Source organism: Emydura macquarii, unplaced genomic scaffold (genome assembly GCF_026122565.2).
Source record: "Emydura macquarii macquarii isolate MOO-44397 ecotype Brisbane River unplaced genomic scaffold, CSIRO-AGI_Emac_v2 contig_561, whole genome shotgun sequence".
NCBI classification, from domain to species: Eukaryota; Metazoa; Chordata; order Testudines; family Chelidae; genus Emydura; species Emydura macquarii.
Window position 1 is genome coordinate 10598415 of NW_027130698.1, and position 26500 is coordinate 10624914.

Below are 26500 nucleotides of genomic sequence, written 5' to 3' on the forward strand. Positions count from 1 at the left end.
CTGGCCAGAGTTTGAGAACATTGGGGGTTGGCAGAATAAGAGGAGGAAACAGAAGATTTTGAATATATTTCTGCTATGATCTCCATCCAGATCCACAGCAGAGATTTGCTGTGGGGTTTCAGAATGTCACCAAGTCTGCCCATGTGTTGGTACCACCAGAAAGTGAGCGTTCCCTACATAAACCTCTAAACTGTTTTATATGCAGAAAAAAATGTATAGAAAAGTCAATGGTCATTTTTTGCAATAAATATTACAGATATAGGGCCTTATTCTCCTCTGAGGCACACCACCACAAATTTGGAGTAGATCCACTGATGTCAATGAAGTTATTCTGGATTTACAGAACAGAATTTGACCCATACACATTTTCATATCAGCTACTTAATGGAAAAACAATAACTGTAAATTTCACAAACAGCCTCTCCACGCTCATCATCAGAAGCAAGCTCCTCACAGACCAAGACACACCAGCTCAATGCTCAGCAGTTCCCACAACACACCTTTCAAGATCCATGGGACCTACACATGCTTATCACAACATGTGGTGTACTCATCCAGTGCAATAAATGCCTCAATAACAACTATGTGGGTGAATCCAGACAATCACTGAGCTCTTACAGGAAAATGATAAAAGAAACCCCATATCATCGGTGGGTGAACACTTTTCACAAAACGATCACCAATATCTGATATATCAGTTCTCATTCTCAATGGAAATCTGCACAACCCCTTCAAAAGACGAGCCTGGGAGCTTAAATTCATAACTTTGCTAGACACTAAAAATCAAGGACTGAATTTATTACAACAATAACAAACACCTGCCATTTGCCCCCTCTCCCTTCCTTTCCTCCTCCCTATGACTGGAAGGGTGTTAACAGGCCACTGCGCCTTGAATGGTCCCTTGAAATATGTGTTAACGACTTATGCTAAACCTTCTGTTCCATCTTATATTTAGCTGTGACAATCTGAGTATGTTTCCCAGACCTGAAGAAGAACTCTGTGTAAGCTCAAAAGCTTGTCTCTCTCTCACCAACAAACATTGGTACAATAAAAGATAGTACCTTATTCACCTTGTGTCTCAGACTTTGAATAGGTGAAGTTCTCTCTGATTCAGGTAGGTGGGTCCTTATGTCTGTGGTCCTTACCATGGTATCTGAGCATCCTAGATAAAATATAATTTTAACAACAACAATTAATAAGAAATTTGAGGCTAAGCCTGTGTTTTCTTCCCCCCTCCCCATTTTTCTCCCATCTGTTTTCTCCCCTCCCTTTTAATCTATCTTGAAAATTGTATTTTCATAAGTCACAAGAAACATAAAAAAAAACCTCTTGCAGAAATGGTCCCACCCACTCTCCAGCTTACAGTAATGTCACTACAGAGTTTGGGGCCAGCACTATAGAATGCTGAAGTGATTTCGACAAGAGAAGACCTCCCCCTTCTCAGCTCTCGTTGATCAATTATCAACTGCAGCTTCCTGAGGTGACCAGACTTCAAGGGAAAGGATGGTATGTAGATGGCAGTGATTGGTAATGTAAATATATAGAATGAAGCTACCTCTCATCAGAACGCAGTGACAAGTTGTTTTAAAAACTCAGAGCCCTCTCATAAGCTTAACAACAAGGGGAGCGGATATGTTCACCATTAATATCTCTTATTGTGCTATTATTACTTGCAGGCATAGCATCATTCCACCCAGGGTACTTTTATGGGCCCCATTACCATAGTATCTGATGATTTCACCATCTTTTAATGTATTTATCCTCACAAAACCCATGTGAGGTAGGGCTGTGCTATTAACCCTGGCCTTACAGATGGGCCAGTGAGGCATAGAGAGACTAAGTGATTTGCCCAAGTTCACACAGGAAGGCTGTATCAAGCCCAAGAATTCAACTCAGGTCTCCTGAGTCCCAGCCCAGCACCTTTCCCAAAGGACCATCCTTCCTCTCCCCTCATCTTTCCTTAGGTGTTAGAGACGTGTCAGGACAAGCACCTCACACTGAAGAGCTTACAATTAAAGACAATATGCAAATAAAGAACACGGGCTGGCAAATAACATAAAAGATGCACGAGTCAGCAACGAAGCTGAGTGTGTGTTTATGTTTTCTTTTTCTGTGTATTTCTCTATAGTGCATTGATGGGTCATCACCAATTAGCTAGTATTGCGTTGCTGGAAGGCAAGGGTTCCTAGGCCTCTTGGAAGAGATGTTTTTAGGGAGGGACTTGAAGGGCATCAGGATGGCAGCATGGCAAACTAAGTCGAGAAATGGTTCCAAGAGTAGAGGGCAGCACAGAAGAAAGCCCAGAGGTGGAACTGGGAAGACAGGGAGGAGGCAGTTAACCACAGTGAAGGGGAAATAGGAAATGAAAGCAGGCAGATGAGAGCAGAAGGGAAGTCAGAAGTAAGTTAGTTCATATTATGATGGTTTCCAAACAGGGTATGAAAAGAGGCATTTATAGAGTCACATCCAGCAGGGCTCCCACATTCTGTTGAACATGTGCATCTTTAAATGTGCCACCTCTGTGAAAAGAAAATGACAAGGAGCCTGCTGTTAAAGCAAGGGTCATTTTTGGTTGCATTCACTCCTACTGTATATGGGTGTGTAAACCTTGGCTCAGTGTCAAAATGCTCAGCAGGTTCTAACCCCTTTCCTAGGCATTCTATGGGTCAGATTTGTAGGAGGGCTCAGAATTAACAGCTTGGATCAGTGACCCATAGTGATCCTTTATTATATTCCTCTGTAGGCAATTTTACTGATATTTTATATTAGTATTAACAAAGGGACTGAATGTGATGTAAGTTAGGGATGTGATAGTTTAAATAAAAATCCAGGTAATTTGCCACTGGGGAGCTTCGGATCAAATGAGCTTTTATATTTTTATGTAGAATGTAATCACTTTTTTCATGATTGTGGTAGCCACATTTCTGTTATTAAAGAGTTTATTATTCCACGGGGGATACTTCTCATTGGTATTACATGCTTACAGACCAAAAAAGATAGCATTTGCCAATCCTTTAAATCACAATAAAGCCACGGGAAAACATAACATGATAATATTAGAACTGGCAAGATGCTTACAGTGCCAACTCTGATCATGCCTGTGCCCTGTCCAGATCTGCATGCAATTTAAATGAAGGGGGAAAAAAAAACCCAGCATAATGTGGTTATCTGCTTTACAAACCTTAATGTCTCTGAGCATTTGGTGCATATTCAGGAGAATTTGCCAGATGCAGTATGTACCGAGAGGAGAATATATCCAAAAAAGACAGTGAGAAATTCCTAAAAGGGAAGTAAGTGACCTAACAGGTCACTTACATGTATTCAAACTTGGAAAAACTGTGTGACATAGAACTTCCTCCTGGGCTATTGCACATCTGCCGTTTATGCAGCAAGTCCACCTTTAACCTCCTTGACCTTGGCACCATTACAGGGGCCATATGTTCTCACAGGAACTCATTTTGAATAGAGTATCCAATACATTAGGCAAACCCAAGCTGTACTTCAGAGTCAGGCAGGTAGATAGATATTCTCTTTCCTCCAATTTATCTTTCAACAGGCATTATGATGGGTAGTACACCATACAAAAATGCTGTCTTTTGGAACTATATAGGTTACTTTGTACTCTAAATCCTCTCCTCTGACAGTTGCAACTGCAGTCAGTCTTCTCTTAGATTACGAGGGTTAGTCTATCCTTCTTGCATTTCTAGGTCTCTCACAGCATCCCAGGGGACTAATGCTGCACAACATATTAATCCCACACGTCCAGCATCCTTGAAGAACCCCTTGAAGAACTCAGTGCCATAAAGACATGCCTTGTGTGACTGCTTTTTTCTAAAATCATTTTGGGTGGTTTGGTTTGGTTCTTTTTTTGTGGGGGAAGAGTCAATGTGCTAGCCTAAAATTGGAATGTGAACATTAAAAGGCTGTTCAAATAAATGGGCTTCCATGTCAACAGCTGTTGCTTAACTGAGACTGTTTTGGGGGGGGTAAAGGCGTGTTATTTCAACCTCTTCATAGAAGAAGTAATATATTGGTCAACGAGTTAAAGGAAGGAACACGACAGCAGGCCTCATCTACCCTCTCTCTCCTTACTCTAAAGCCCAGCATCTTGGTCCGACTTCCTATCCCATTGCCGGCTGGAGTGGCTAGGGCAGAACACCAGTCACTTTTACAAGAGCTGGTGCAGTCCCTACCAATTAAAGAGAAGTGCCTCAATACACTAGCCGTATACCTCCTCTTGACAGCGTCCCCTTCTGATTTCAGCAGCAGTGTTTTAAGCATTAAAAAGAGGCAGCAATGGAAATATTAGCCCAACACGAGGAAGTCAATGGATCACTTGAGGATTCACTGTTCTATTCATTTCCTCTGAAGCAGCCAGCATCGGCCACTGTCAGAAGACAGGTTACTAGGCTAGATGGACCATTGGTCGGACCCAGTATAACCGTTCCTATGTAAGGCCCACTACGCTGAAGTGTATGTTATGGATTAGTTTATAATATACGTTATATATTGATATTTGCTGCGTGCCCAGTCACTGTTTATCAAACCTCTCTTTCAAAGAGCTGGCATTTGCGCTTCTAGTGCCTCAGGAAGATTATATTATAATGCAGTGGGATCACCATTATAAATGTAGATACATGGTTATTTTAGGTCATGGGGAATATTTCTAAGGGCTTGAACACGGGGACAGATATGGCAGTTGCCCTTTGCCCAATCTATCAAATACGGCTGCAAGTTTACATGTCCTACTATAGCTATTCATGACCTTTAAGACTACCACCTTTGGGAGAGATTTCCAACCATTCAAATGCTCTATCCAGCTGTGTTCAGCTGTGTGCAGCCTAGCAAGAGGAAGGAAATTTCTTGCTTACCCCTGTATGTCCATGCACAGGCCACATGCAATCTAGTGCACAAACTATGTCACTGATTACTGAGGCGTAAATAATGCAATGAGAATATAGAAAGAGTTGGACATTTATATGAATAGGAGTAACATTTGCAGTTACACTAGCTAGATTAAAAAGTCATACGGGCTATCAATCCTCATGCTACTGGGACTAAATTGCTCCAGCTGGGACGTCAGAGGAATTGTTTCCCTCATAGTACAGCTGGCCAGGTGCATGATGGAGCTCTTCATCTTCTGAGATAGGATACTGGATCACATAGACCATTGGTCTGCTGTGCTATGGAAGTAAAGAATTCTACAGCCCATGCACAAGCTCTCTCCTTCCATTACATATCTTCTGTGTAAACAGCATGAAATTCATTTTTCAGGTCAAAAGAGTATCCTGGAAAGAGTGGGGGGGGAGGATGTGCTCTAAAGGCCAAAGGAAGGCCTCTGTGAAAAAGCTTTGTGGTTTTAGTGAATGTCTCCAGGTTTGAGATTAACATAAAGTCCTGTGAGTTATTGATGGAAAAAAATTGTTAGGGATTCCATCCATTCCCAAAGCAGAAGATAGATTAGACAAACCAAATTAAACGCTTTCAGCTGTCTTTCACAAAGGTCGGAAATTCTAGGTAAACATGCTGAGATTTTTGCTTTTCAGGTATATTCCAAAGACTGGAGCTTATCAACAAGTTAGTTATTAATCATGATTTATTTATTGCCTCCCTGGTATATTACAGATATTGCCAGTGTTCTACAGGCCCAATCAGAATGCCCATTCAGGTTGATCGGATTCCTTTCACTGACTTCAACAGGCATCGGACAAGGCCCCAAGAGAGTATTACTGGGGAATAGTGTTTGAGTAATTCATGTTTTGGGTAATATTTTAGATATAAAAGATTACTCCGTTAAAGGCAGTGTGTATGAATTATATATATTTCAGGCTATCTCGGTAATGTCCTTTCTTATCACTTGGTTCAGCAATAGTATCTCGCTCAGAAAATAAGACTATATGATATTACTGCCCCTCAGAGCTAAGATGAGCTTGGCGATACTGTCTGCTTCAATATATAATAGCCCCTTTACATTAATTTTCTGTACAAATCTAAGGGTAACATCGCAAACTATCCAATCCAGTAATCCCTATATGTGCTGTTTAAGATGTAGCACTTTCTGCAGCTTTTTCATTATGGTCGGAGAAGCACTGGCCTAACCCCTTTCTATTGAAAGAATAATTGTAAATCTGCATGAAGTTCATGATGATTAGTTTCTTTTGGAGTCAGGCCAAAGAATAACCCTTTCTCCAATACAGACTTTATGTGTAGGTTCAGTCAAGAACTCATTTATTAATCCTTCCTGTCAAGCATGGTTTAAGTAGTTCATGGGCCTTGGTGACCTCAGGCAACTCTTTCTCTTGTGATATTCTTCCCAATCCAAAGTCTCCCTAATGCCAGAAAGAGGTTACCCTGAAGATATTTAATATTACATCTCCATCTAACTACATAGGCCTAGGGTGCCCATGAAAAAATATTTATCTAGGTTTCAATCTCTCCTACTGAAGTTCTAATAGGGATGGTACCTTCTTAGGACAGGGCATATAATGTAACCACATGAAATCTTATGTGATTAAGAAAGTTTATTAAATGTAAAGGACCAAGGGCTCTCTGGAAGGAATAGGGCATTGTACTGTGAAGAGCATTTAGAAGACCAGTGCTGGAGAATTAACTATTCCAGCTTGGATTTCTGGGGCTTCTTACTCCCCGCCCCCACCCCTTTCCAACAGAGAAAATTTGAGAGGGGGAAAGATTTTGTGTCAGAATCGCCCATAGATGTATTTGTCCATAATCTACAGTAATTATTTCCTTCTCACATGAGGTTCTGCTTTGATAGGACTAAATAATTTTCTGTAAAGCTCCATTGCATTCTGTGGCTTGGTTGTTTTGTAGGAGTTCATGTGGATATAGAATTCCTTAGGTTTCAGCTTTAAAAATCGGGGGGAAAAAAAGTCAAAGTAAAATTTAGGTTTAAAACTGCAGTGTTTCACCTGGTTTTGTGTTTGAATTTTTCCCTTTGAGCTAAATTGATATAATTGTCTGTTGCAAACTTCACAACAGGTCACAGATGTTTGAAAGGCAGATGCACTTTTCTAATGAAGCTCAAGGTTCTAAATCAACCCTCTATCTCCCCCCCGGAAAGATTTGGTGCAAACATTTCACACAGCTCTAACGTGCTGCCGGCTCTTTCTGAATTATTGTTGTTCCACTGATATCCTGAGGGATTTTCAGGGTTGCTGTGAGATGATGACATCCCTCGAGGAGGACTATAGACTGTCATTGTTTCCACTGGGAACAATGAAGGTCAGAAGTGCTAGCTAACCCCTACTAACACATAACTTCCTTACACTGCTCAGCAACACTGTTGAAAATAACACTATCCCTGTGTATCTCTCATTGCCATTTAACTGTGATCATGTGGAATCAGTCCTCATAATGGGTTCTTTTTATCTGCTTTAGCCCTGCAGGCTGGCAAATCTTCTCAGCTCAAAAAACTCACAGGGTCTGCCAGTCATGTCCCTTTCTCAGGACAAATTGTATATATCAAGGAAAGAGCTAACAGCTAACCTCAGAAAAGGAAGTAAAGCTCCCCAGTGCATGGTTTCTAACCCTCAGTTTAGAGCCCAACCTTTCACTCTACCTATCTCTCTTCCTGTTCTTGGAGCAGCTGCTTTTATAGTCTCACCCTGGAGCACCTGTGTAAGCCAAGAGTTGGTTTTAACCCCTTGTTTTACAGAGTTAAGGCAGTGCTCCACTACTGTCATAAGTCCCTTTTCCCCCTCCTTTCTTCTACTTTCCTAGTCCCCACTCCAATGACCACTGAAGTCAATGATACTCTTTCCACTGAAATCAGCTGGATCAAGCCCTCATTCTTTACAAGGAGTTCATAAAAAGACTAAGAGTCATGGTGGATTCTCCATCACTGGAAACTTTTTAATAAAAAGGCTGATTTCCTAGAAGATATGCTCTGGTTCAACGGGAATTAATGCAGGAAAGTCCTATGTCCTGTGCTATTCAGTAGGTCAGACTAGAATGATGATCACAGTGCTCCCTTCTGGCCTTACCATGCATGAAAACAAAAGTTCGGCTGACAGTGCTTTTGTTTCCATACAAACCCGCTGCTCCTTTCCTTCTCATTCAATAACATTTGTGTGTATTCAATTGTAATTTGAAAACCTACAGAAATAAATGTAAAGCTGGGGGAAAGGACACAAAAGTTTTAATAGAAAAATTGCAATTCATAAATATTATGACTACAAGGGAAAATGAACCACAGCTTGATCACACAACAAGAATAGCAATTAGGTGCAATCGCTGAATTTGGTTTAGGTATGCAGCATATGTAGGTAAATACACTGAATGCTAATAGTTTTATAATAGTCTTATTAATTCACACACACAGTTAATGTTTAAGATAAACTCCCCATCTTTAGAGTAATTTATGCAGTCCACTGTTATAGAATTCCAATTGAATGAATATGAACATAATCATTTTACACAAATGTTCTCCAAGGAGTGTGCAGAGAGTATGAAGCAATATTCAGACTCCCTACAGCTTTATTCATAATGCATCAGCCTATTCATTCCTTATTAATTTAATGGAGTACAACTGAGCGGCCTAGCAGCTTGAGCTTATGAGTGTTTCACAAATGGGGCTTTTTGCCTATAATCGCTTAATCCTACTGGCTAGGCCTCATAAATTGAATAAAGGAGTGAACTAGGTTTTAATTAAGTCTCAGGAATGAGCCTGTCTGAAAGATACCACAGCCTCTTAAGATTACAGTGCTGATGCGTGTTTGTCCAGCACCCTAGCAGTGTCAAGCATCCCCGGCTAGGAGGATGGAGACCAGTTGCTTTGATGTAGGAGATTTGTTAATATATATTTTTAAATTAAAAAATCTGTTTACCACTGTTCTTCAGTCTCAGTCAGTCAGTGCCATCCCAAAGCACAAGGGAGAGAAGGCCCATTGCTACACAGCTCATCTGTTCTGGAAGATAAGGATTTCTGGTCATTCGTTATTTCTCGGACCATAAAACAAGTGTGCTTTGGCTGACCAGCAACCAGGACAGACATTTTGGCCCATGCTGTTACTAACCACTTCCTGATTGCAAAATGAGTTATGTAAATAGCAGTAAAGCCCTCCATTAAGAAATCAACTTCAAAATGTTTTCAGGGAAGGGGGTACGGCGTTACATTTGCTTTATAAATACACAATACACAACAAGACCCTAGTGAATCCAAAAGCCCGTGCTAACTTGCAATATATGCAGGCCATTTCTATAGAAGCTTCTGGATACTGATACTGGTAGTGACTGCATGAAGCTCATAAGCACCCAAAAGCTCCTCTGCTGTTAGCAGTAGTAGTACAATAGTGCCTAGCAGTACCAACAGAGATCAGGACCACCTTGTGCTAGGCACTGTACAAATACATGAGGCAGTCCCTGCCCCAGACAGCTTACAATCTAAAGTAAGGTCTAGAGAGGTGGGTAGATTTTGAAAGGAAACCAAATCTTGTTTCTCATTGTCTTCCCAGGCAGCTGAAAATTATGGGTAGAGTAAGGCTGGAGAAATGGAGAGTAATTGGCCTAATCTGCTTGTAGTGAGTTATCTTAATGCTGTCCTTTAGTTGTGTTTTGGTATTTATTTTGTTGTGTTTTTAAGTTATGTCAAGGGCGTTTAGGCTGGAATTTTCAATTAGGCACCCAGCTCTCACTGGATTTGCTGAAGCTCCTTTGAAAATCGAAGCCCTAGCGCGAGTGAGTGTACATGTGCACAGATCTCCATAAACAAACAAATGAAATAAAGTGGCTCCATTTTAAAAAAACACTGGACATCCAGAAGCCCCTTCAATGAGAACTAATGGATGCTGTCCTCCTCTGAACATTCAGTCCCGTGATGCCACTCCAGGTGACACTGGTATATAAACTGGTGTTTCAGATGGAAAATGTATGATTTTTCTGATCAGAATCGAGTTTTAAATTCTTAAAACATTCTGGTGAGGGGGGAGGGAGGAGGTAAAACTGCATCTTTCTAAACTGTTGGTTTTTCAGTTTAAACTTGTTCCTCCCTGAGTGGTGAAAACTTCAGGCATCCTGACAGACAATCTGCCAGGCTCTGATTAGTGGCACCGAGTGATGGGCCGGGAGATGCTCTGAGTTCCTAAAGCCTGCTGTGTATTTTCTGTTTTCTAAACTGGGATGAAAAAGAAACACAAGTTAAACACCAGAGAAGCAAGTTATAATGTAAGCGCAAGCCACATTTATTGAAAGAACTGTTATGATTGTTCGACTACTGTTCTTCAGAGGGGAAAAAAAACCACTGGCTTTTATCCCTTTAAACAGAATGTTTTCTGAATGTACAGTTGTAAAGGCAGGTTAAGTACATGTTAGGGCTGAAAGCACCAGAGAAATGGGTACACTGTAATCAACATTTTCAAACTGGTTGCCCAGATGTAAGCAGCTAAGATCAAATTGAGACACCTATGTAAGTGGCCTTACTGTCACAGCAGCTCAGAACTGATTGCTTCTATTGCATCTAAAAGAACACTAGAAGCTTAAAAATCCTGGATGAAATTTTTAAAGAGTGCCAGAGATTTAGCCTCACATCTTCCATTAAATTAAAATTAATGGGAGGTGTGTGGCTAAATTCCCTGAGCTGTTTGAAAATCTCAACCTGGTTCTATGTGAATATTTTCATTTTGCTTCAGGTAACACCTAAGCGGACTATAACGGACAAAGATTGAATACATCTGTATATTTTAAGTTCACACTGTACATTTGACAGTCTGTTTCTCCTATTGTTTGGGTCTTTCAGAGAGCAGCAGATGAGAGGAAAAACTTTTAGAAAATAAATAGGAAAATGTGGCTGTAAAACCACAAAAGTTGCCAAGGGGATTCAGGGAAGGAAATGAAATGATGTTTAACTTCTTTTTAAAAAATAACTATATTTCAAGTTGACAATGTCCCACTAAAGGGAGTTCTGTGAGGCACGGAAGGGCAGGTCTGAGAAAATCGGGACCCATATTGTGTTGATGAAACAATTGCACCCAAATGGGCCAAAATTCAATGGGTTTCAACTTCCTGGACAACTTTATCAAATTGCCAGATTGGATGTATCAAGCAGTGTCCCAATGATTCCATTTCCCTGCACTTCCTCCACGCCTCCCACCCCCAACCAAACGCTCCCTGTCTCGTGAAGCTAGTGACCGCTTCATCCCACTCTTTCACCCAAGCTAGCACCTCCCCATCCTTTTGCTCCTGAAGCAGATGACCTCCTGGCCACTTTTCCTATGCAGCCCAAGACTTCCCCTTGCTATCTGAATGAGAAGAGTCCAGCCATTCTGCTGAGCTGTAAGGTGCCACTACTATAAAACTCTCATTCATTTCTGTGTTTGTGATGTGCAGTAGAGCAGAGAGTGGAAATATGCAGTGCAGCATTGCTCTAACTCCTCAGAGCACTCCAGCTTGTGGATACGTGGCTTTTGGAGCAAGTCACATGGTTAGATCTGAGTGGAAAGGTTCAGACTACTTACACATTTTCAATGTGAATGGCTTATTGAGCAATGCCTTAAGTGCTTTATTAATAAGTGGTAAAATAGTTACAGTACCACTGGTCTTCTGAATGAATGCATAAAGCTTTCTAAATCAAAAATTACACAATCAAAGTGCCACTGATCTATTTTCCAAAAATGTGAACTGATAATTTTCTCTCATTAGACCAACAGCACTTATAAAAGATAACACGTATTAATAGGCTTAATGTGCAACATTTGCCAGACCCCTGCAAGATTTTTTTCGGCATTACAAACACAGATTCATTTGCATTAATGACTTAAAGAAGATATTCCTGGGCAAATGATACACACTGAGGCAGTTTACAAAGAATGTTATTTGCTAATTGACAAAGTGTACACCTGCTTTTGAGCAGGTGTCAGACTGAAGAAAAATAAATAATACTGAACTCAGAGAAAATACACAGAAACATTTGTTGGAGCCAACATGGGATTTTCATCACATTGTTAACTACTAATGCTAATGCATTTCCTGCTTAATTCCTCTGTTTCTCATCCTCCCGCAAAAGAAAAATGTACAATCAGCTCAAATATTAAATTAGTCATGAAATGCTAATTTGATATTTTCCTGAAAAATATACTGTGAATTTCAGTGAGCACTTAGCATTTGTGACAACGGAAGGGCCCAAAGCAGAGAGAACTTCTTAGCAGCATAATACATCTGAAGTAAAGCTCTTTGTGCCTCCCCTTTTCATTTTAAAATCAATACAGCAATAACTGATTCAATTTGGAAGCTGGGTTAAATTCTACTCTGTTTTACACCTGAGTAACCCCATGGATTTCAGTAGGGTTGCCTGTGTGGAAACAAGAAAGAATTTGGCTCATTGTACTCTCTGGATATTCTGTAGTAAGTTTTACTGACATTCTCCATCATTTATATATAGTCAACATTGTCCATCATTTATTTTGTGGCAACTGCCACAAAAAATCTTTGCTGATATCTGACCTAATTTATAGCAAGCTAGGATGTATCGTTTCATGAGGAAAAGAGAAGGGTCACTTAAAAAACATTTGTGTCAATCAGCCTTGAGTTCCGATATTCACTAACCTATTTGAACAAAATCTAAATTTGCAGTTCAAACTTGTGACCATCTTCAGCCCCCAACTTGGTTGAGATCACCAGAGAGCCACCATGTCTAAAAAAATCATTTAGGGCCAAATTCTGCCCATAGGTATGTTTTATGTGGTTCCAACCGAAGCCATTGGGAGCTGTGTTTACTTAATTGAAACTGATTGTCCAGCTGTGGTTACCGGCAAACTTTTCATAGTGATGAATTTATTCAGTAAATTCAGCCTTTTTGTGTTTGTTTTGTTTTTCTGTTAGCAGGTTATCTACTGGCAGACTCATTCATATGACGTTTTCCATGCTTCATAATTGTTCGAACACCTGATGCAAACAGATATCAGCTAGTGGGATGTTCACCAACAATTTGCCTCAGCTATTCTCCAATTTTTTTTAATGCAAGCTGTGTTATTGGCCACCTAAGTCACATGATCTACTATTCCTGTTCCTTGATTTGGTGGCTGAAGAAACAGATGGGCCAGAATGGCTCACCAGCAAATATCCATAATTACATATGAATACAGGAATGTGCATGAAGAACAGCCAATTTCCAAACACATGTGCCACCAAAATCCCATTTGCATCAAGGTTAACAGGGGATAAAACGATGCCCAACATGGACTAACAGGTCAGCTAGTTGGAATCTGAACATTCATGAATACTGCTTTCACTATTCACCCATCTCATAAAATCCTTTATGCAAGTCTCAAAGGTTCACTAATCATGATTGACTGCGTTATTTTTATATAGGGAGACAAAAATTGATTGTACCACTGAGCTGAGCGAATAGCTCCCAATAAATACATTATTCAATAAATTTCATCTTTTTTTAAACTTTTCCTCCAACACAGTGTGAAATTCCTACACTTAACCATTATCTAAAATCATTACCTGTGAATTTCGGCAGTAAAACCTTCCTTGAGCGACGGATTGTTCACAAAATATTCATGGTGAATATTCCCAATTTGAGTTGTGATGGTTATTTACACTAGCCTCAGGATATTGCTTCTGTTATTTGACTGAATGATTTATAGAGCTAACTGATCCAATGTGAGAGGTGAATATTACTAGCCAATGTACAATTAGAAATCTGTATTGTGTTGGTTAATGGGCACAGGATCTGGGGGTCTGTCATTAAAGTTTCATGGTGAGAAAAATTTTAAAAGGATCATATCCCAGTTATCTCTGTGTTCCGAAGAAGTAGATACTGGGTGTATTCAGCCAGAGAGTCGGGGATCAGATCAAAAGTTGGTCAACTGTACTTATTCTAAAGAAATTGAAATCCCTGGAACTATAGACATGACCGCCTCAGAGTAGGAAGGGTGGAGGGAACTCCCGAAGGAAATTAGGAGACAATGGCCTTCCCCTTCCCAAATAGGATGTCTAATCAAAGAATATTTTGTGTAAATGTTAATGAAACCTCATCCTGAGGTGCAAATGGCCTCTAACACATGGTCAGCCAGGACATACATACATACATACATAAATCAATAAAGATCTTGACACAACAAGGAGTGGGGCCCCGATCTTCAGACTCCCACTGAAAAAAAATAATAGATTGTAGAGAGACACCTAGACCTTTGAGGATCTAAGCCTTACTCTCTAGATAGCAAGTGATACTGACAGCCGGACCAAAGGGTGATCACAGGAGAGAATTGCTTTCCTGAGATGTAAGTTGATCCCTTGTCTTTTTCCTCTGTAACTAAGCTGAAAATGTCTTAACCCTTCTCATAGCTAAACTAGATAAGTAAACTATTTATTTTATTGCCCTTTTTTCTCTATTTTTCATAAATCCTGTTTGGGTTCAGATTACTGTTGTCTGGGCAATTCCACACAGAAATCCCCTGCAAAACAAGCATCTTGTAATCTCTAAAGAGAGATGCTGAAGGATAAAGAATATCCTGATTCCCCACTTCCAGTTCCACACACCAATCTCAGTCAAGAGGCATTGACAGAGGTGTCTTAACCCAGTGAGTTGTGTTACCATTAAACTATAGCGAGCAGACACGGGGAAAATCAAAGGGCCAAGAAGAAGATGAGAGTTGGTGGGATGTTAGTTACGGTGGTGCCAGAATAGGATTAGGCTGTGGTTAAAACCCATAAACCATAACATTTGTCTTGAGTTGGAGATCACCTCATTTTTGTGTGTTTGCAAAAGGCTCAATTCCGGTACAATTTCACCACTTCCATAGAAGGGGATTTAGCTAAACCATTTCTGGCTAAGTTTAGCTCCTTTCACTATGAAACAATCTTTTCCAACGGTCTTAATTTTTCTGAATTTATTTCACTCCACTGAGCAACTTCTTCATTCAGGACTCCAGAGGAAAGCAAAAAGGCAGAGGGCCAAATCCACAGCTGGTGTAAATCACCATAGCTCCATTGGCTTTTCGATTAATGTCAACTGAGGATCTAGCCCAGAAGCTTAATAAAGGGGACTATGTACAGTATTCTTGCGACAGATATATTTTGCATAAGTATAGTCCATGATGAGCCTAGTAGAGGCATGTTAATAAGGACCTGGACTAGCACTATGTTTATGGATAATGATATCAGTTCCTGCTGATAGAGATGGGTACTGATTTGACAATAAGCAATTTTGAAAAGTTGTTTTGCTTCAGTGAGCTCATATTCTGCTCTTATTTTGAAGTGAGCTAAGGAAGTCAGACAATCTGAAGTACAGTGCTTTACATTCTTTCAGTGCACCCCAAGAGATGAGATTCTCGTCAAGCTGAATAGTGTCTGAAATTTGTTTGGGAAAAATTTTGACTCGTGTTTATTAAAGTAAATTAATCCAAAAGCCCTGCACACTGATAACTACAAGCAAATAGCTTATAATGAATAGAAAAATAATTAAAAGCAAGCCCCCCTACTAGCTAAACACTAAGGGACAGATCATTGTGTGGTATGAGTGGGGCGCACACAGATGCAAATTATGTAGGATATGTGATGATGCGTACCTGTGTATGCAGGCAGGTTCCACTCCTAAACTGGGCATAAAGGAAAGTCCAGATAAGTATTCCAAAGAATTAGCCCAACAGCCACAAATTAAAAAAAAAAATGGATCTTCTCTGTAGCATTGTGCTAGCCTGCAAGCTTTCAGAGGCCTAGGTTAGATAAGCACCCAGATGTTTTAGAAGCTAATCCAAATCTTATCCAAACTGTCAGAACTTCAGTGAGCTTCAGACCAGGCTGATCTCCAGAATTGGTCTGGGAAATCCAAGGAGAACAAAGCTTGGTTTCTACAACTGATCATGTTAGAAATACCACAACGGATGCCCGCTTTGGTACTTACCCTGCTGGGTGGAAATTGTATGAAAATGTGAGACAACATACCCATTTTCTCCTGGTGAACACTATTCTATCTGATCTGTTTCACAGTTTTGATGGGGTGTTCACCCCACACTTGCCCTGAAAGTGTTAATGAAGACAAAGAAGGGACTAATTAACCCAACAGGCCACAGCTGAGATGAATCAGGTGGCTAAGCATGCCCCTGACAGAGAGGGAGCCCAGCTGAGAAGGAAGGAGCAGGGCTGGACTTATAAAGGCAGGAAATGGAGGGGGCAGCTAGGAAAATCTGCATAGTCACTCCTTGGGAGAAGGGAGGTGTGTTTGGGTTGGCATCCTAGAGGAAGGGACAGAGCTCAGGGAAAAGCAGTAAACTCTAGAAGGAAACAGACCTTGCCTGCTGGCTAGATGGTCCCTGAGCTGGAACCTGGAGTGGAGCCTGAGTTCCACTGCCAGCTACTGAGGAAGTGGAACTATGAGGCAGTAACTGGGAAAACTGCCTAGGACTGCTGAAGGAAGACTTGGCACCCTGGAAGGGGAAAATGCCTACAGTGCCCTGGTTGGAGGGCTGAGTCACAAAGAGGCTGCTGCATGTCCAGGGAGACAAACAGAGGTATCAGTCTTGCGAGCTATTCCCCTGAACAACCAGAAGGAGCTGCCATCCCAGCAGTGAGTAGATCACAACATTAACAATACAAGGAAGCCACACAGATACAGCTGGGTTCCAAATAGCCATATTTCCGAACTCTCTCCAGAGGCCTAGCTACCTATATAAACTGCTGCTCTAGCGTGGTTCTATTGGCTTCTGCAATAGAAGACAGGGAGGCCCTTTTGAGTGTGCACAGGTTATTCAAAGGGGTACAACTCAATTCCTAAACAAGCTAAAGAATAACCAAAATTAGAGTGAGGGTGGAGGAGGGCTGCCCTAATGAATTGGCTGACTAAGAATTAGTTTAATGGAAAACTGGTCCATTCGTCTCTGAGTTTCTGGTTCCTGTTCAGTCCAGACCACAGTGGGATTCAATAAGTGATGAACAAAGGAACTACCATAGTGGAGCAGATCAAAGGTTCATCTAGTCCAGTATCTTGTCTCAAATAGTGGCTAGAAACAGATGCTCTGAGGAAGGTGTAAGAATCCTTCATTAGGCAGATGTGGGAAAAATCTGCACCCACACTGGTCTCCTCCTCTTCTTTTATAGTTAGAGCCTGGCTGAACCCCTAAAACCAGGATCAATATCCCTTTCAAAATTGTTATTATGTACTGTCACCTATATAAATGCCTAATCCCTTTCTGAACCCTGTTAAATTCTTGGCCCCAATGACATCCTGTGGCAACCAGTTCCACCGTTTAATCAAATGTTGTTGTGTGAAAAATATTTCCTTTTTATCAGTCTTGAATTTCCACCCTTTTCATTTCATTGACTAATCCTTGGTCCTGTGGAACGAGAACAGAAGTTCCAGATCTAACTTCTCTAGATTATACACTTCTAGTGTGTTTGCTTTGCAAGGTGCACAATCCCAGTCTTTTCAATCTCTCTTCATATGAAATTTTTCTCCTGGATCATTTTTGTTGCTCTTCTGAACCTCCAGCAGTATCTTTTTTTTTTTTTTTTTGGACAGAGTGACCAGTACTGTACACAGAATTTCAGATGAGTCCACCCTAGTGATTTATATACCGGCATTATCATATATTCAGGATTATTTTTATCCCATTCTTTGTGTATCCTAACACCTCATTAGCTTTTTTTTTTTAAAAAAAACAGCAGCAGTGTATTGAGCTGGGATTTTCACTGAGCTGTCTACAGGGATGTCTGGAACTCTCTTAGATTAATACAGATAATTTAGAACCCTGTAAGATGTGTGAGTAGTTTGAATTTCTTCCCCAGTGTGCATTACTTTGTATTTGTTATTAAAATTCATTTACCATTGTGACTCTTGAGTGATGTATGAGATGAGTAAGGTGGTCCCATGTCAATTTCTAGTAGACATGTGCATATCAAATCTAAAAATCAATGAAATTGGTCTCCTTGCAGGCAGTCCCAGCAGAGAGACAAATGGTTGAATGGACATGGACTACTTTCTATATGTAGAGGTGGTCCTTTCAGGGTAGATTTGGTGCACATTGGTGGGCTGATGAGTGGCACAAAGACTAGAGTATGTCTGCACTGCAAGAGAGAGTGCGATTGTAGCATAGGTAGGCATGCTAATGTTAGTTTGAATCTAGCTTGCAGGGGTAACAATAGCAGTGTAGACATGGTAGCATAAACTTCAGCACGGGCCAGCAACCAGAATACGGCCCTCCAGGGAGCCTGGGATACGTATTCTGCTTGTTAGCTTGTGCTGAATCCTGTGCCAACACATGTACACAGTTTCCTGTGCTAGCTAGCACGGGTGTGCCTACCCATGGTACAATCACCCCTTCACTTTCAGTGTACACATCTTAAGTGTAAAATCCTGGCCCTGTTGAAGTCTATGGGAATTTTGCAATTAACTTCAGTGGAACCAGGATTTTACCTAAAACCTTTCAAAAAGATTATGGAACAGACCCTCATCCAGGGCTAATCAATGCATCTCCATGGGCGTCCATTTTGCTTCATCAACTGAGAATCTGACCCCACCTACTTTTGCCAGAGACATGTGCCATTGCCACCCATGCACTACCTGGCATATGAATATAGAGGGCTTTTGTTTGCAGGGCTAAGAAATATCACACCATTCACCAGACCTGGATTCACATTTTACTTGGTTTTTTTTTTTTTTTTTTTTTTTGATATGAGCTTATGGCAGAATGAAAATGATAAAACTCATTCATGCCCCGATGGTGAATCACAGGATAATATAACAAGTAAAATGAAACATTAGGAGAAAAAAGAGAGCACTTTGGAAAACATGCACTGCCTCTTTAACATTTCAAATTTTTCTTTTAACATAAAATTACAACCTACTATAAGAAAGGAATCCGGCAGCATGATACTTTATCACAATACCTGGCCAACTTTAACTCATCTCAAGTGTTATTATAAGAAATAGAATTTACTGGTATGGACTTATATTCAATAGCACGCCTTCCCTTTTTAATGAAATGTCATTATTCCAATACAAATCCTTTCATTCTGCAACCCGCTCCCCCCTCATCGCACTATATTTCATTTCCTGCAGTTACGTGATATTATTGCCTTTTTTCCCCCCACAGCTATTGATTTAGGTGTATATGGTTATTACAATGCAAAATAAAACAGTTCCTCCATCCATTCTACCTTGTACCGTTGAACATTAACTTAATTTGTTTCAAATCTGCATTTGATTTGGCAAGGAAACCATTTATCTTTATGAAGAAAGCTCTCATAAAGTAGGGACTTCAGGAGATCACTGCTTTAAAAATTTAATAGCCTTGTGTCTTATACACTAGAAAAATGAATTAAACCTTCAAATATTATATGTCTCAATGTAACCTTTTGCATTTCATACTATGTTTAATTTATTATATCCAGAAAATTATTAGAGGAAATCTCACTATATTCAAGCATGGGATTGTTTGTTTTTCTTTTTGCACTCCATGATAGAAGTCAATCATGCAGTAGTTTCATGGGGTTTTTGGTAGGGGACTGGTTCTGGATTTTTTCTTTTGTTTGTTTGATGAAAATCCATGAGCTCTCAAGCATTGACTTCCTATCCTCTGATAGCATATAGCATCTTTGCAGCTGGCTTTCTGGAATGACCAGAGGATATAATACAAGGGTCTGATTCAATGCCCACTGAAATCAGTTAAGAATAAGTCCCTCACTGAAGACAGTACGCTTTCGATCATGTTCTTTCATGTGATTATATGACACTGCTCATTTTACATACTTGATGAGGAAATAGGAAGCAGGAATAAATATCTGTGACTGTGATGGAAATGTGTAGGTTTAGAACTACCATTGATGAGTAGACAGCCTGCCATGATGAACATCAGTTACAAAACTCAAATAATCTGGGGGGGTGCAAGCCTGAGGACTGGTTTTTATTTTGTTCCATATTTCTTGAAATAACATTTTGCATTGCAACAAATACTTATAGCTATTCTGAACATCTTTAAAGAGATTGGAGTTGTTTTTCAGCAAAGCTTTTATCCAGAACAATAACCTTTTTCCTGATTAGGAGGATATACAATTAATTTGTTTTCACTGATCACACTAAGCTTAATAAATAATTAATGTGGAAACCAAAGGCCCAGTCTTTCACCTTTATTCATGAATTATTGCACTGAACCAAAAACTTGAATTTTATGGGAGCTGTGAGTGAAATTTAGGCCACTTATTTAGGAAACTAATTATTAATTTAGATGAACTTTAGGCACCCAAGTGTTTGAAGGCCAAAATTTTCAAACACTGGAAGATCCAACCTCTAAATGGTACTAGATGGGTTAATGTCTCTTGGGGGGATTATGGAAATCTTCATGTTAACAAATGTGTTTTAAGAAGACCTTTAAGGAGAGACAATGGTGCTCAAGGAGGAGGAGACTGCTCCATAGAGAAGAGGCATTATGGGAAAAGGGAAGAACACTGAAGTGGAAGGAGGACATGCACAAGAGGGTATTTAGAGGGGGAATTTGTGTGAAGTGAAGGGGCAGGTGGAGGAAATGAGAGAGATGTAGCAGGAAAGGACCTGTACAGATCCTGGAAGTTGAATATGAGAAGCTTGACTTTGATGTGGAAGGTAAGGAGAAGAGAGTGAAGGGACCCAAAAGGAGTAACATGGCCCAAGAATGGGAATAGAAGAGGGAGGCCAGGCTGTCGCCGATCCCTGAAAGCATATATAAGGGTGAGAAGGCCACAAGAAGCTCCTCCTTCTGTGCAATCCACATAAGGGCTCCCAGCAACTTCAACAGGGCTCGGATTTCACCCACACTGTCTTTGAGGCCCAGTGGCTCCTGATGCTGCCTATGGAGTGAGGGAACCATGTAATGCTCTACAATGGGATGTAGCTAAAAGCCATATTTCCATGCAGAGATTCTGCTTCTCCTCTCACCCAGAGCTCAAATCATGCATGGGTCGGAGTGCTAGGGGGTGGCAGTGGTGTAAGTGAGAGAAGAATGAGATCTATGATGTTCAAATCTGAAAATAAATCCTCCATCCAGATTTTATTTCCTTCAACCTGCCTTCTCATTTTGGTAAATGTGGCACTAAAAGCTCCTTTATGCCAGCTTGCTGTTATGTAACTGGAAATCCCAGATGATCTGACAAATTCCCCATGCCAACACACTATTGTCACAATATCTATCCAATATCTATCATATGAAAACTGGAGACATGCTGATCATGAATATCCTTGCATGATGTATGTATTCTGGAAATACGTTCTTAAAATACATGTAAGGCAGCTGATGGACAAGCCTGACCTAGACAAAGGAATGTGGATTTCCTTGTCTTCATGGAACAAGCTAACAGGCAGATGAGAAAAGAGCATGGCTTGATTACAAACAAAATGACAATAAGATACATTTGCATCTAAACAAAGTAATCAAGCCAATTGAAAAAGCAAGTTGACCAGAGGATGAAGAAGGGGCACCCTGAATAGTAAGCAGCAGGGGACAGAAACTTTGCCTAGACTGAGTTTTCAAATACATTTCAAATCTTTTCTGCACTATAAAAGGGAACAAAAGGGGCCAGTGCTCTTGGAATCTATGAAAGGTGGATCTTCCAACCATGTGGGTGGAGGATGCTGAGAGCTGACTGTAGGTAAGAAATTGCCTCAGGCTTGGATTGCAATCTGTTACATTTTAGACACTCTAGAAAGCATGTTTTATTAGTAATATTTACTGTTCCTATCATCTTGCCTTAGTATCACTTAAATCTGTTCTTTATTAATAAAAATGTTATAAATTTGCTGTTATATTAAAATGAGGTGTGAATTCCCAGTTGAGCAAACAGGCCAGTGTGTAGTCTCTCTTTGGAGGATAATAGACTTGGTAATTTCTGAGAGTGTCCAGTGATAGGGACTGGATCCTGCAGAAGAATGTTGTGGGGTCCTTGGGTTTCACTGCATGCTACCCACAAGGCAAGATTAATGGTGGCAGAGTCTCAGAGTTTACTGGCGAGGCAGACAGATGAATGTGGCAAGGAGCTGACAGACAGTTCAATCTCCAGCAAAACTCTCTCTCCTCAGGTAGTGGGGTAACAGTGGCTTACAGTTCTGGTCACCCTGAGAAAGTGTCACAATGATCTATGCTCCTCAGGTGCCCCTTAATTTTGTTGGTTTTGCTACTGTAAAGCAGGCATAATGTGCTTGCAATACATAGTTTTGTGTAAAGCTCCTTACAATCTTAGAATGTTGTTTAAGTGCATTTCTGGAGCATCTCAGAAAAAGCTGACATACGGCATACACACATTAGACATGGCTTTGTCCATTTCTTCCTATTGGTAAAAAAATATTGAATTATCTCCAGAAATAAAATCAGAGTGCTGCTTTGTTATTGGTCACTTAAACTAATCAGTTCCCACTTTCAGGAATAATTAACATTCTTAGTTAGCGCTGATAGTTGACACCAGGAAGGAGGAGTTGCTTTTCCATTTCCTTCTCATGCAACCACGTTCTATTACCCTTCAACGTCCCCTGTTAAAATGTGATCTTTGGAGAATGGTAATTGACCTATAAAAGTTGGCTTATTTTTATTGTACCAAATGTGCTTAGCAGAGCTCCCAGGTGCTTTATATAAACATACATTAAAATTATGAACAGGACAAATATGTGGCTGAAAAACGGAGACCACAGCTATATTTGTCCGTTTAAGGGAGGAGGGCGCAGAAAGAAGCTGTGTTATAGTGTCTGATCATCTCAAGAGTTCACCCCCACCCCAGGGTAGATCAGCATTGCAGTGGAATCGATGCAGTGCTCCGCATGGGAAGCAGTTGTAGGCAGTGTAGACCGGTGGTGATCTACACTAGGGATCTGCAGGGACAACTCACTTGCAGCAGGAGGGCTGGTTTTGGAGCATGTATGTGGCATAGATAGCGGCCCCTTAATTCTTCTATTAGCAACTCTCCTGTCTCACAGGGGGTGGACACAGTGGCAACAGCATTTACTTCAGGCCTGAGGTGGTTCTAGCAGCTGTGGCGGATTCCATCCACTGCAATCCTCACAAGTTATCCCACTGTACAAGCTTTTCCATCCCCAGCCCCACTCCTTTTTCAAGCTGCATGAGATTTCTGGCAAAAAACAAGCTTAACACATCAATGCCACATGGGGAGGCTCCATTTCGGCCCCTCCCCCCCAGTAAAACAGCTGCCTTTAGGCTGCATAAGTTCCAATCCAAGGTTCAGCTGCAGTAAAATATAGGTCATCCAGGTAGCCGTTCCAGACACCTGATGTGAGACACAGCGCTCAGGGGCTGTAGCCTCAGGGTGCGGAGCAGTTATTATTGCGGAGTAAGAATAGGCTACAGAGAGTAAAGTTCATCCTCCCTTTTGGAAGGTGGGATTCTGGACTGCAGGGCTCAATACAGACAGTGGTTGGCTGAAATTTAGGGCAGGCTATCATTGCTATGTTATGTAACGTTTAAAATAATGCCATTGTGCAATACAAGCTCTCCTTGAAGTCCTAAGGTGGACCACACATGGCTACAGAAGCTGTGTAAGGAAATCCCACATAACTTCATATAAATGCACCTGGGAGGCAGAAGAGCTATTGAAGCTAAAGGACAAGGTTGGCACACGAACAAATGGTTATAACTTGGCCATGAATAAAACTAAGCGGGAAATGAGAAGGTTTCTAACTGTTAGAGGAGTGAGGTTCTGGAACAGGTAAACAACCTAACTAGTTTTAAGATGGGGTTTGCCTGCAATAGCAAGGGACAGGACTCTGTGGTCCCTTGGAGTCTCATTTCTCATGATAAATGTGAATGCTGTAGCCAGAGTAGGCTAAATAAGGTGATATGTTAAGAACTGGCCAGAAAAAGGGTGACCCTATTTTCTGTCAAATGTGAAAAGGTTTTGGAATTTGAACCAGTACTAAAGTTAATCGAGATGGAAGAAATATGAATCCTTCCAAGTAAAGCTCCAAAACAACAACTCCTTTCTATGATAAAGTTTACTGTTTACAAGCATGTCTACAGTGGCTGAAACACAATTTCTTCCCATCACTGATGAGGAAGTTTGGGCAGGCAGAAGCCTCATTCATTCCTCTACTAATACAATATGAAACTGCCATCATAGCTGTAATTTCCTGTAGTATCAAAATTGTTTCCTGTTAATATTTTCCTCGTTGTTGTTGTTTTTATAAAACCCCCCACCCCAAATATTAACATTTTCAGCTGGCAGAATGGAAATGCTAATGTGTAATAGCTATGACACACCAGACTCATTGTACGGGTCTTGATTAAAAACAGACAGTCCGGAACCAAAATTCTGGATTCAAACCACCCACAATTACTGGGACTGGAATACAAACCCAGAATTAAATCTAAATCCAAATTTTTTTAGCTATCTCCAAATTCAATCCCTGCCTTCTACCTCTCTCCCTCTCCCGTTCTCCCCCCGCACACACGAAGCTGTCGTTTGGGCTAATTTCTAATTAAAATACAAGCTTGTCTATTATGTAACCCATCTCATGTATCTTTGCTATTAATAGCATTAAGGAACTCATCACCACCTTCTTTTCATCACTGCTCACAATGCTCTGGTAGGAAGGAGTATGTTATTGGAAAAAAAAGATCTGATGAACCTATACAGAGTATAGTGCCATATCCTTGCTGTCACACTGTCTGAACTTAGTAGGAGTTCAGGGTGCAGATTGCTTCTAATGTGCTATGTCCTTTCACCAAACGTATTAACTAGAAACTATTTTTAGTGAATAATCTATTCAATCAATTCAGCCATCAGAAGAGTTGCACAATTATGGGATTTATTCTAATGACCAATTTGAATAGTCACACAACTCCCACTTTAATAGATTTCAGGGATAGCAATATTGTGAGTAAATAAAGGAATGTGGGTATCACCAGATGGATGAGAACATCTTTTTGTAAAAGACATGATCTAGGAATGATTGGGGGGAAGTTCTATAGCCTGTGTTATGCAAGAGGTTGGATTAGAGATCCTTTCTGGTCTTGGAATCTATGCCTCTACCTATGGTCCGGCATTTTCCCTAGAGATTTTATTTTCCCAGGTAAAATATAAAATGCCTTCCCCATGGAGTCACTTTATCAGTGCATTGCAGCCCACGAAAGCTTATGCCTGCAGAAATTTGTTAGTCTTTAAAGTGCTACAGGACTCTTGTTGTTTTCTCTCTCTATTGTTGTTTCTATCTGTCTGTGGTGCCCAGAAGGCAGAATCAATCCCGATGCTATGAGTATGTGTTTGCCTACCCTGTCTGCCTGTCCTAGTTACTCAGCAAAACACATTGAGCTGGATTCTCACCTGGTATAAGTCACTATAACTCAATGATGCCCAGTCACAGTTGACTGTAGTAGAGTTTGGTAAATTGACAGCAGCTTAGGGTCTGCCCTTTTATTTCTATCATCACGAGTGTACTAGCCTAAGGATGTTGTTTTAAGGGATGTGTTTTCAGGGGGGCCTGTCGAAGGGTTGACTCACCGCAGGCATACCCCCTCATGTCTGGGTGTAGCATAGCAGGCTTCCCTCTTCTAACACCCTCTGGCCACAGTCACTCTGCTCCCACAGTGGTCTGCCTCTTCCATTACTCAGCCCTGAGGCCAGGTTTAGTTCCACATCCTTTTTCGGGGTCTCAAGATCACAGAAAACATTATCCAATGTTCCAGTCTCATCAGCCCCTTTTCTTGGGGGGTGGGGGTTATTAAAACCTACAGGTCCTCACCCAGGATCTTCCACGTAAGCCATTGGAAGAAATCTCAACTTCACTGCTTTAGTCCCACTCAACTCCCAGCACTTCATCAAACCCTGTCAGGTTTGCCACAGCAAGAACCTTGTGTGTCTCACTATCTTGGTACTTCCTTTGGCTCAGCTCCATACTGAACCCTCTTTCAGGCCCACTACAGCAAGAATTACCATCTCCTGTATTCTTTTAACTGTCTGTAGCCAGGGCTTTCCCTGACATTCCCAACTTCCTGGGCTGCCTTACCTCAGGGCTTTTGCTGGGGCTCAGCCTAATGCCTAATGCCTCAAGTTCTTCCTTGATTTATCTCAGAGGCTGTTGCAGGAGACTCTCCCTTTGCGCAGCTCCTCTCTACAGTCTCCCAAACTTCAGTCCAAATGGCCCTTAGCCGTTACTGTCATTGCTCTTTGGGCTTCACTGCTTCCATCTTTGTCTTGGCTTGGCTTAAAGACAACATACCTCTCACCCCAGGCTTCACTGCCCTGGCCTCCCGGCTTTCTTCCTGGCTCAGGACCTCTAGGGCTGGCTTCAAACTTCAGGCCTCTGAGGTTTCTCTCAGCCTTAGTCCAGTAGATAAAACTCCCAACTATGTTTCTCCTGAGGATTCCTCCTCCTGCCTGTGTGAATCCCCAGCTCCTCCCCAGCTGGGTTTGATCACCAATTAGGCATAATACCTCCTCTTCCCCCCCTCCCCCCCCCACCCCTCAGGTGCCACACAATGGCCTAATTGGTCTCAGGCTGCTATTAAGCAGCATGGGGTTTATACACCCCCATCATAGGGCCTCTTCAGTGAAGCCTGGGAAATGTCAA

The 26500-nt window shown here is 41.1% G+C and overlaps 1 long non-coding RNA gene across 4 annotated transcripts in view; it reads right to left on the bottom strand.

Annotated features, from left to right (window-relative positions):
• The window catches only part of LOC137147771 (uncharacterized), a 317615-nt gene extending 291323 nt beyond the window's left edge, over positions 1-26292 (bottom strand). For 3 of the 4 annotated variants that reach the window (XR_010918340.1, XR_010918337.1, XR_010918338.1), the window contains exons 1-2: positions 26150-26292; positions 1071-1162 (exon numbers count right to left, since the gene is read on the bottom strand). This is a non-coding gene — a long non-coding RNA (uncharacterized lncRNA). Of the gene's footprint in view, positions 1-1070; positions 1163-25936 lie in introns of all 4 variants that reach the window. The other variant, XR_010918339.1, reaches the window with a different exon arrangement.
• Between the last annotated feature and the right edge of the window lie 208 nt (positions 26293-26500).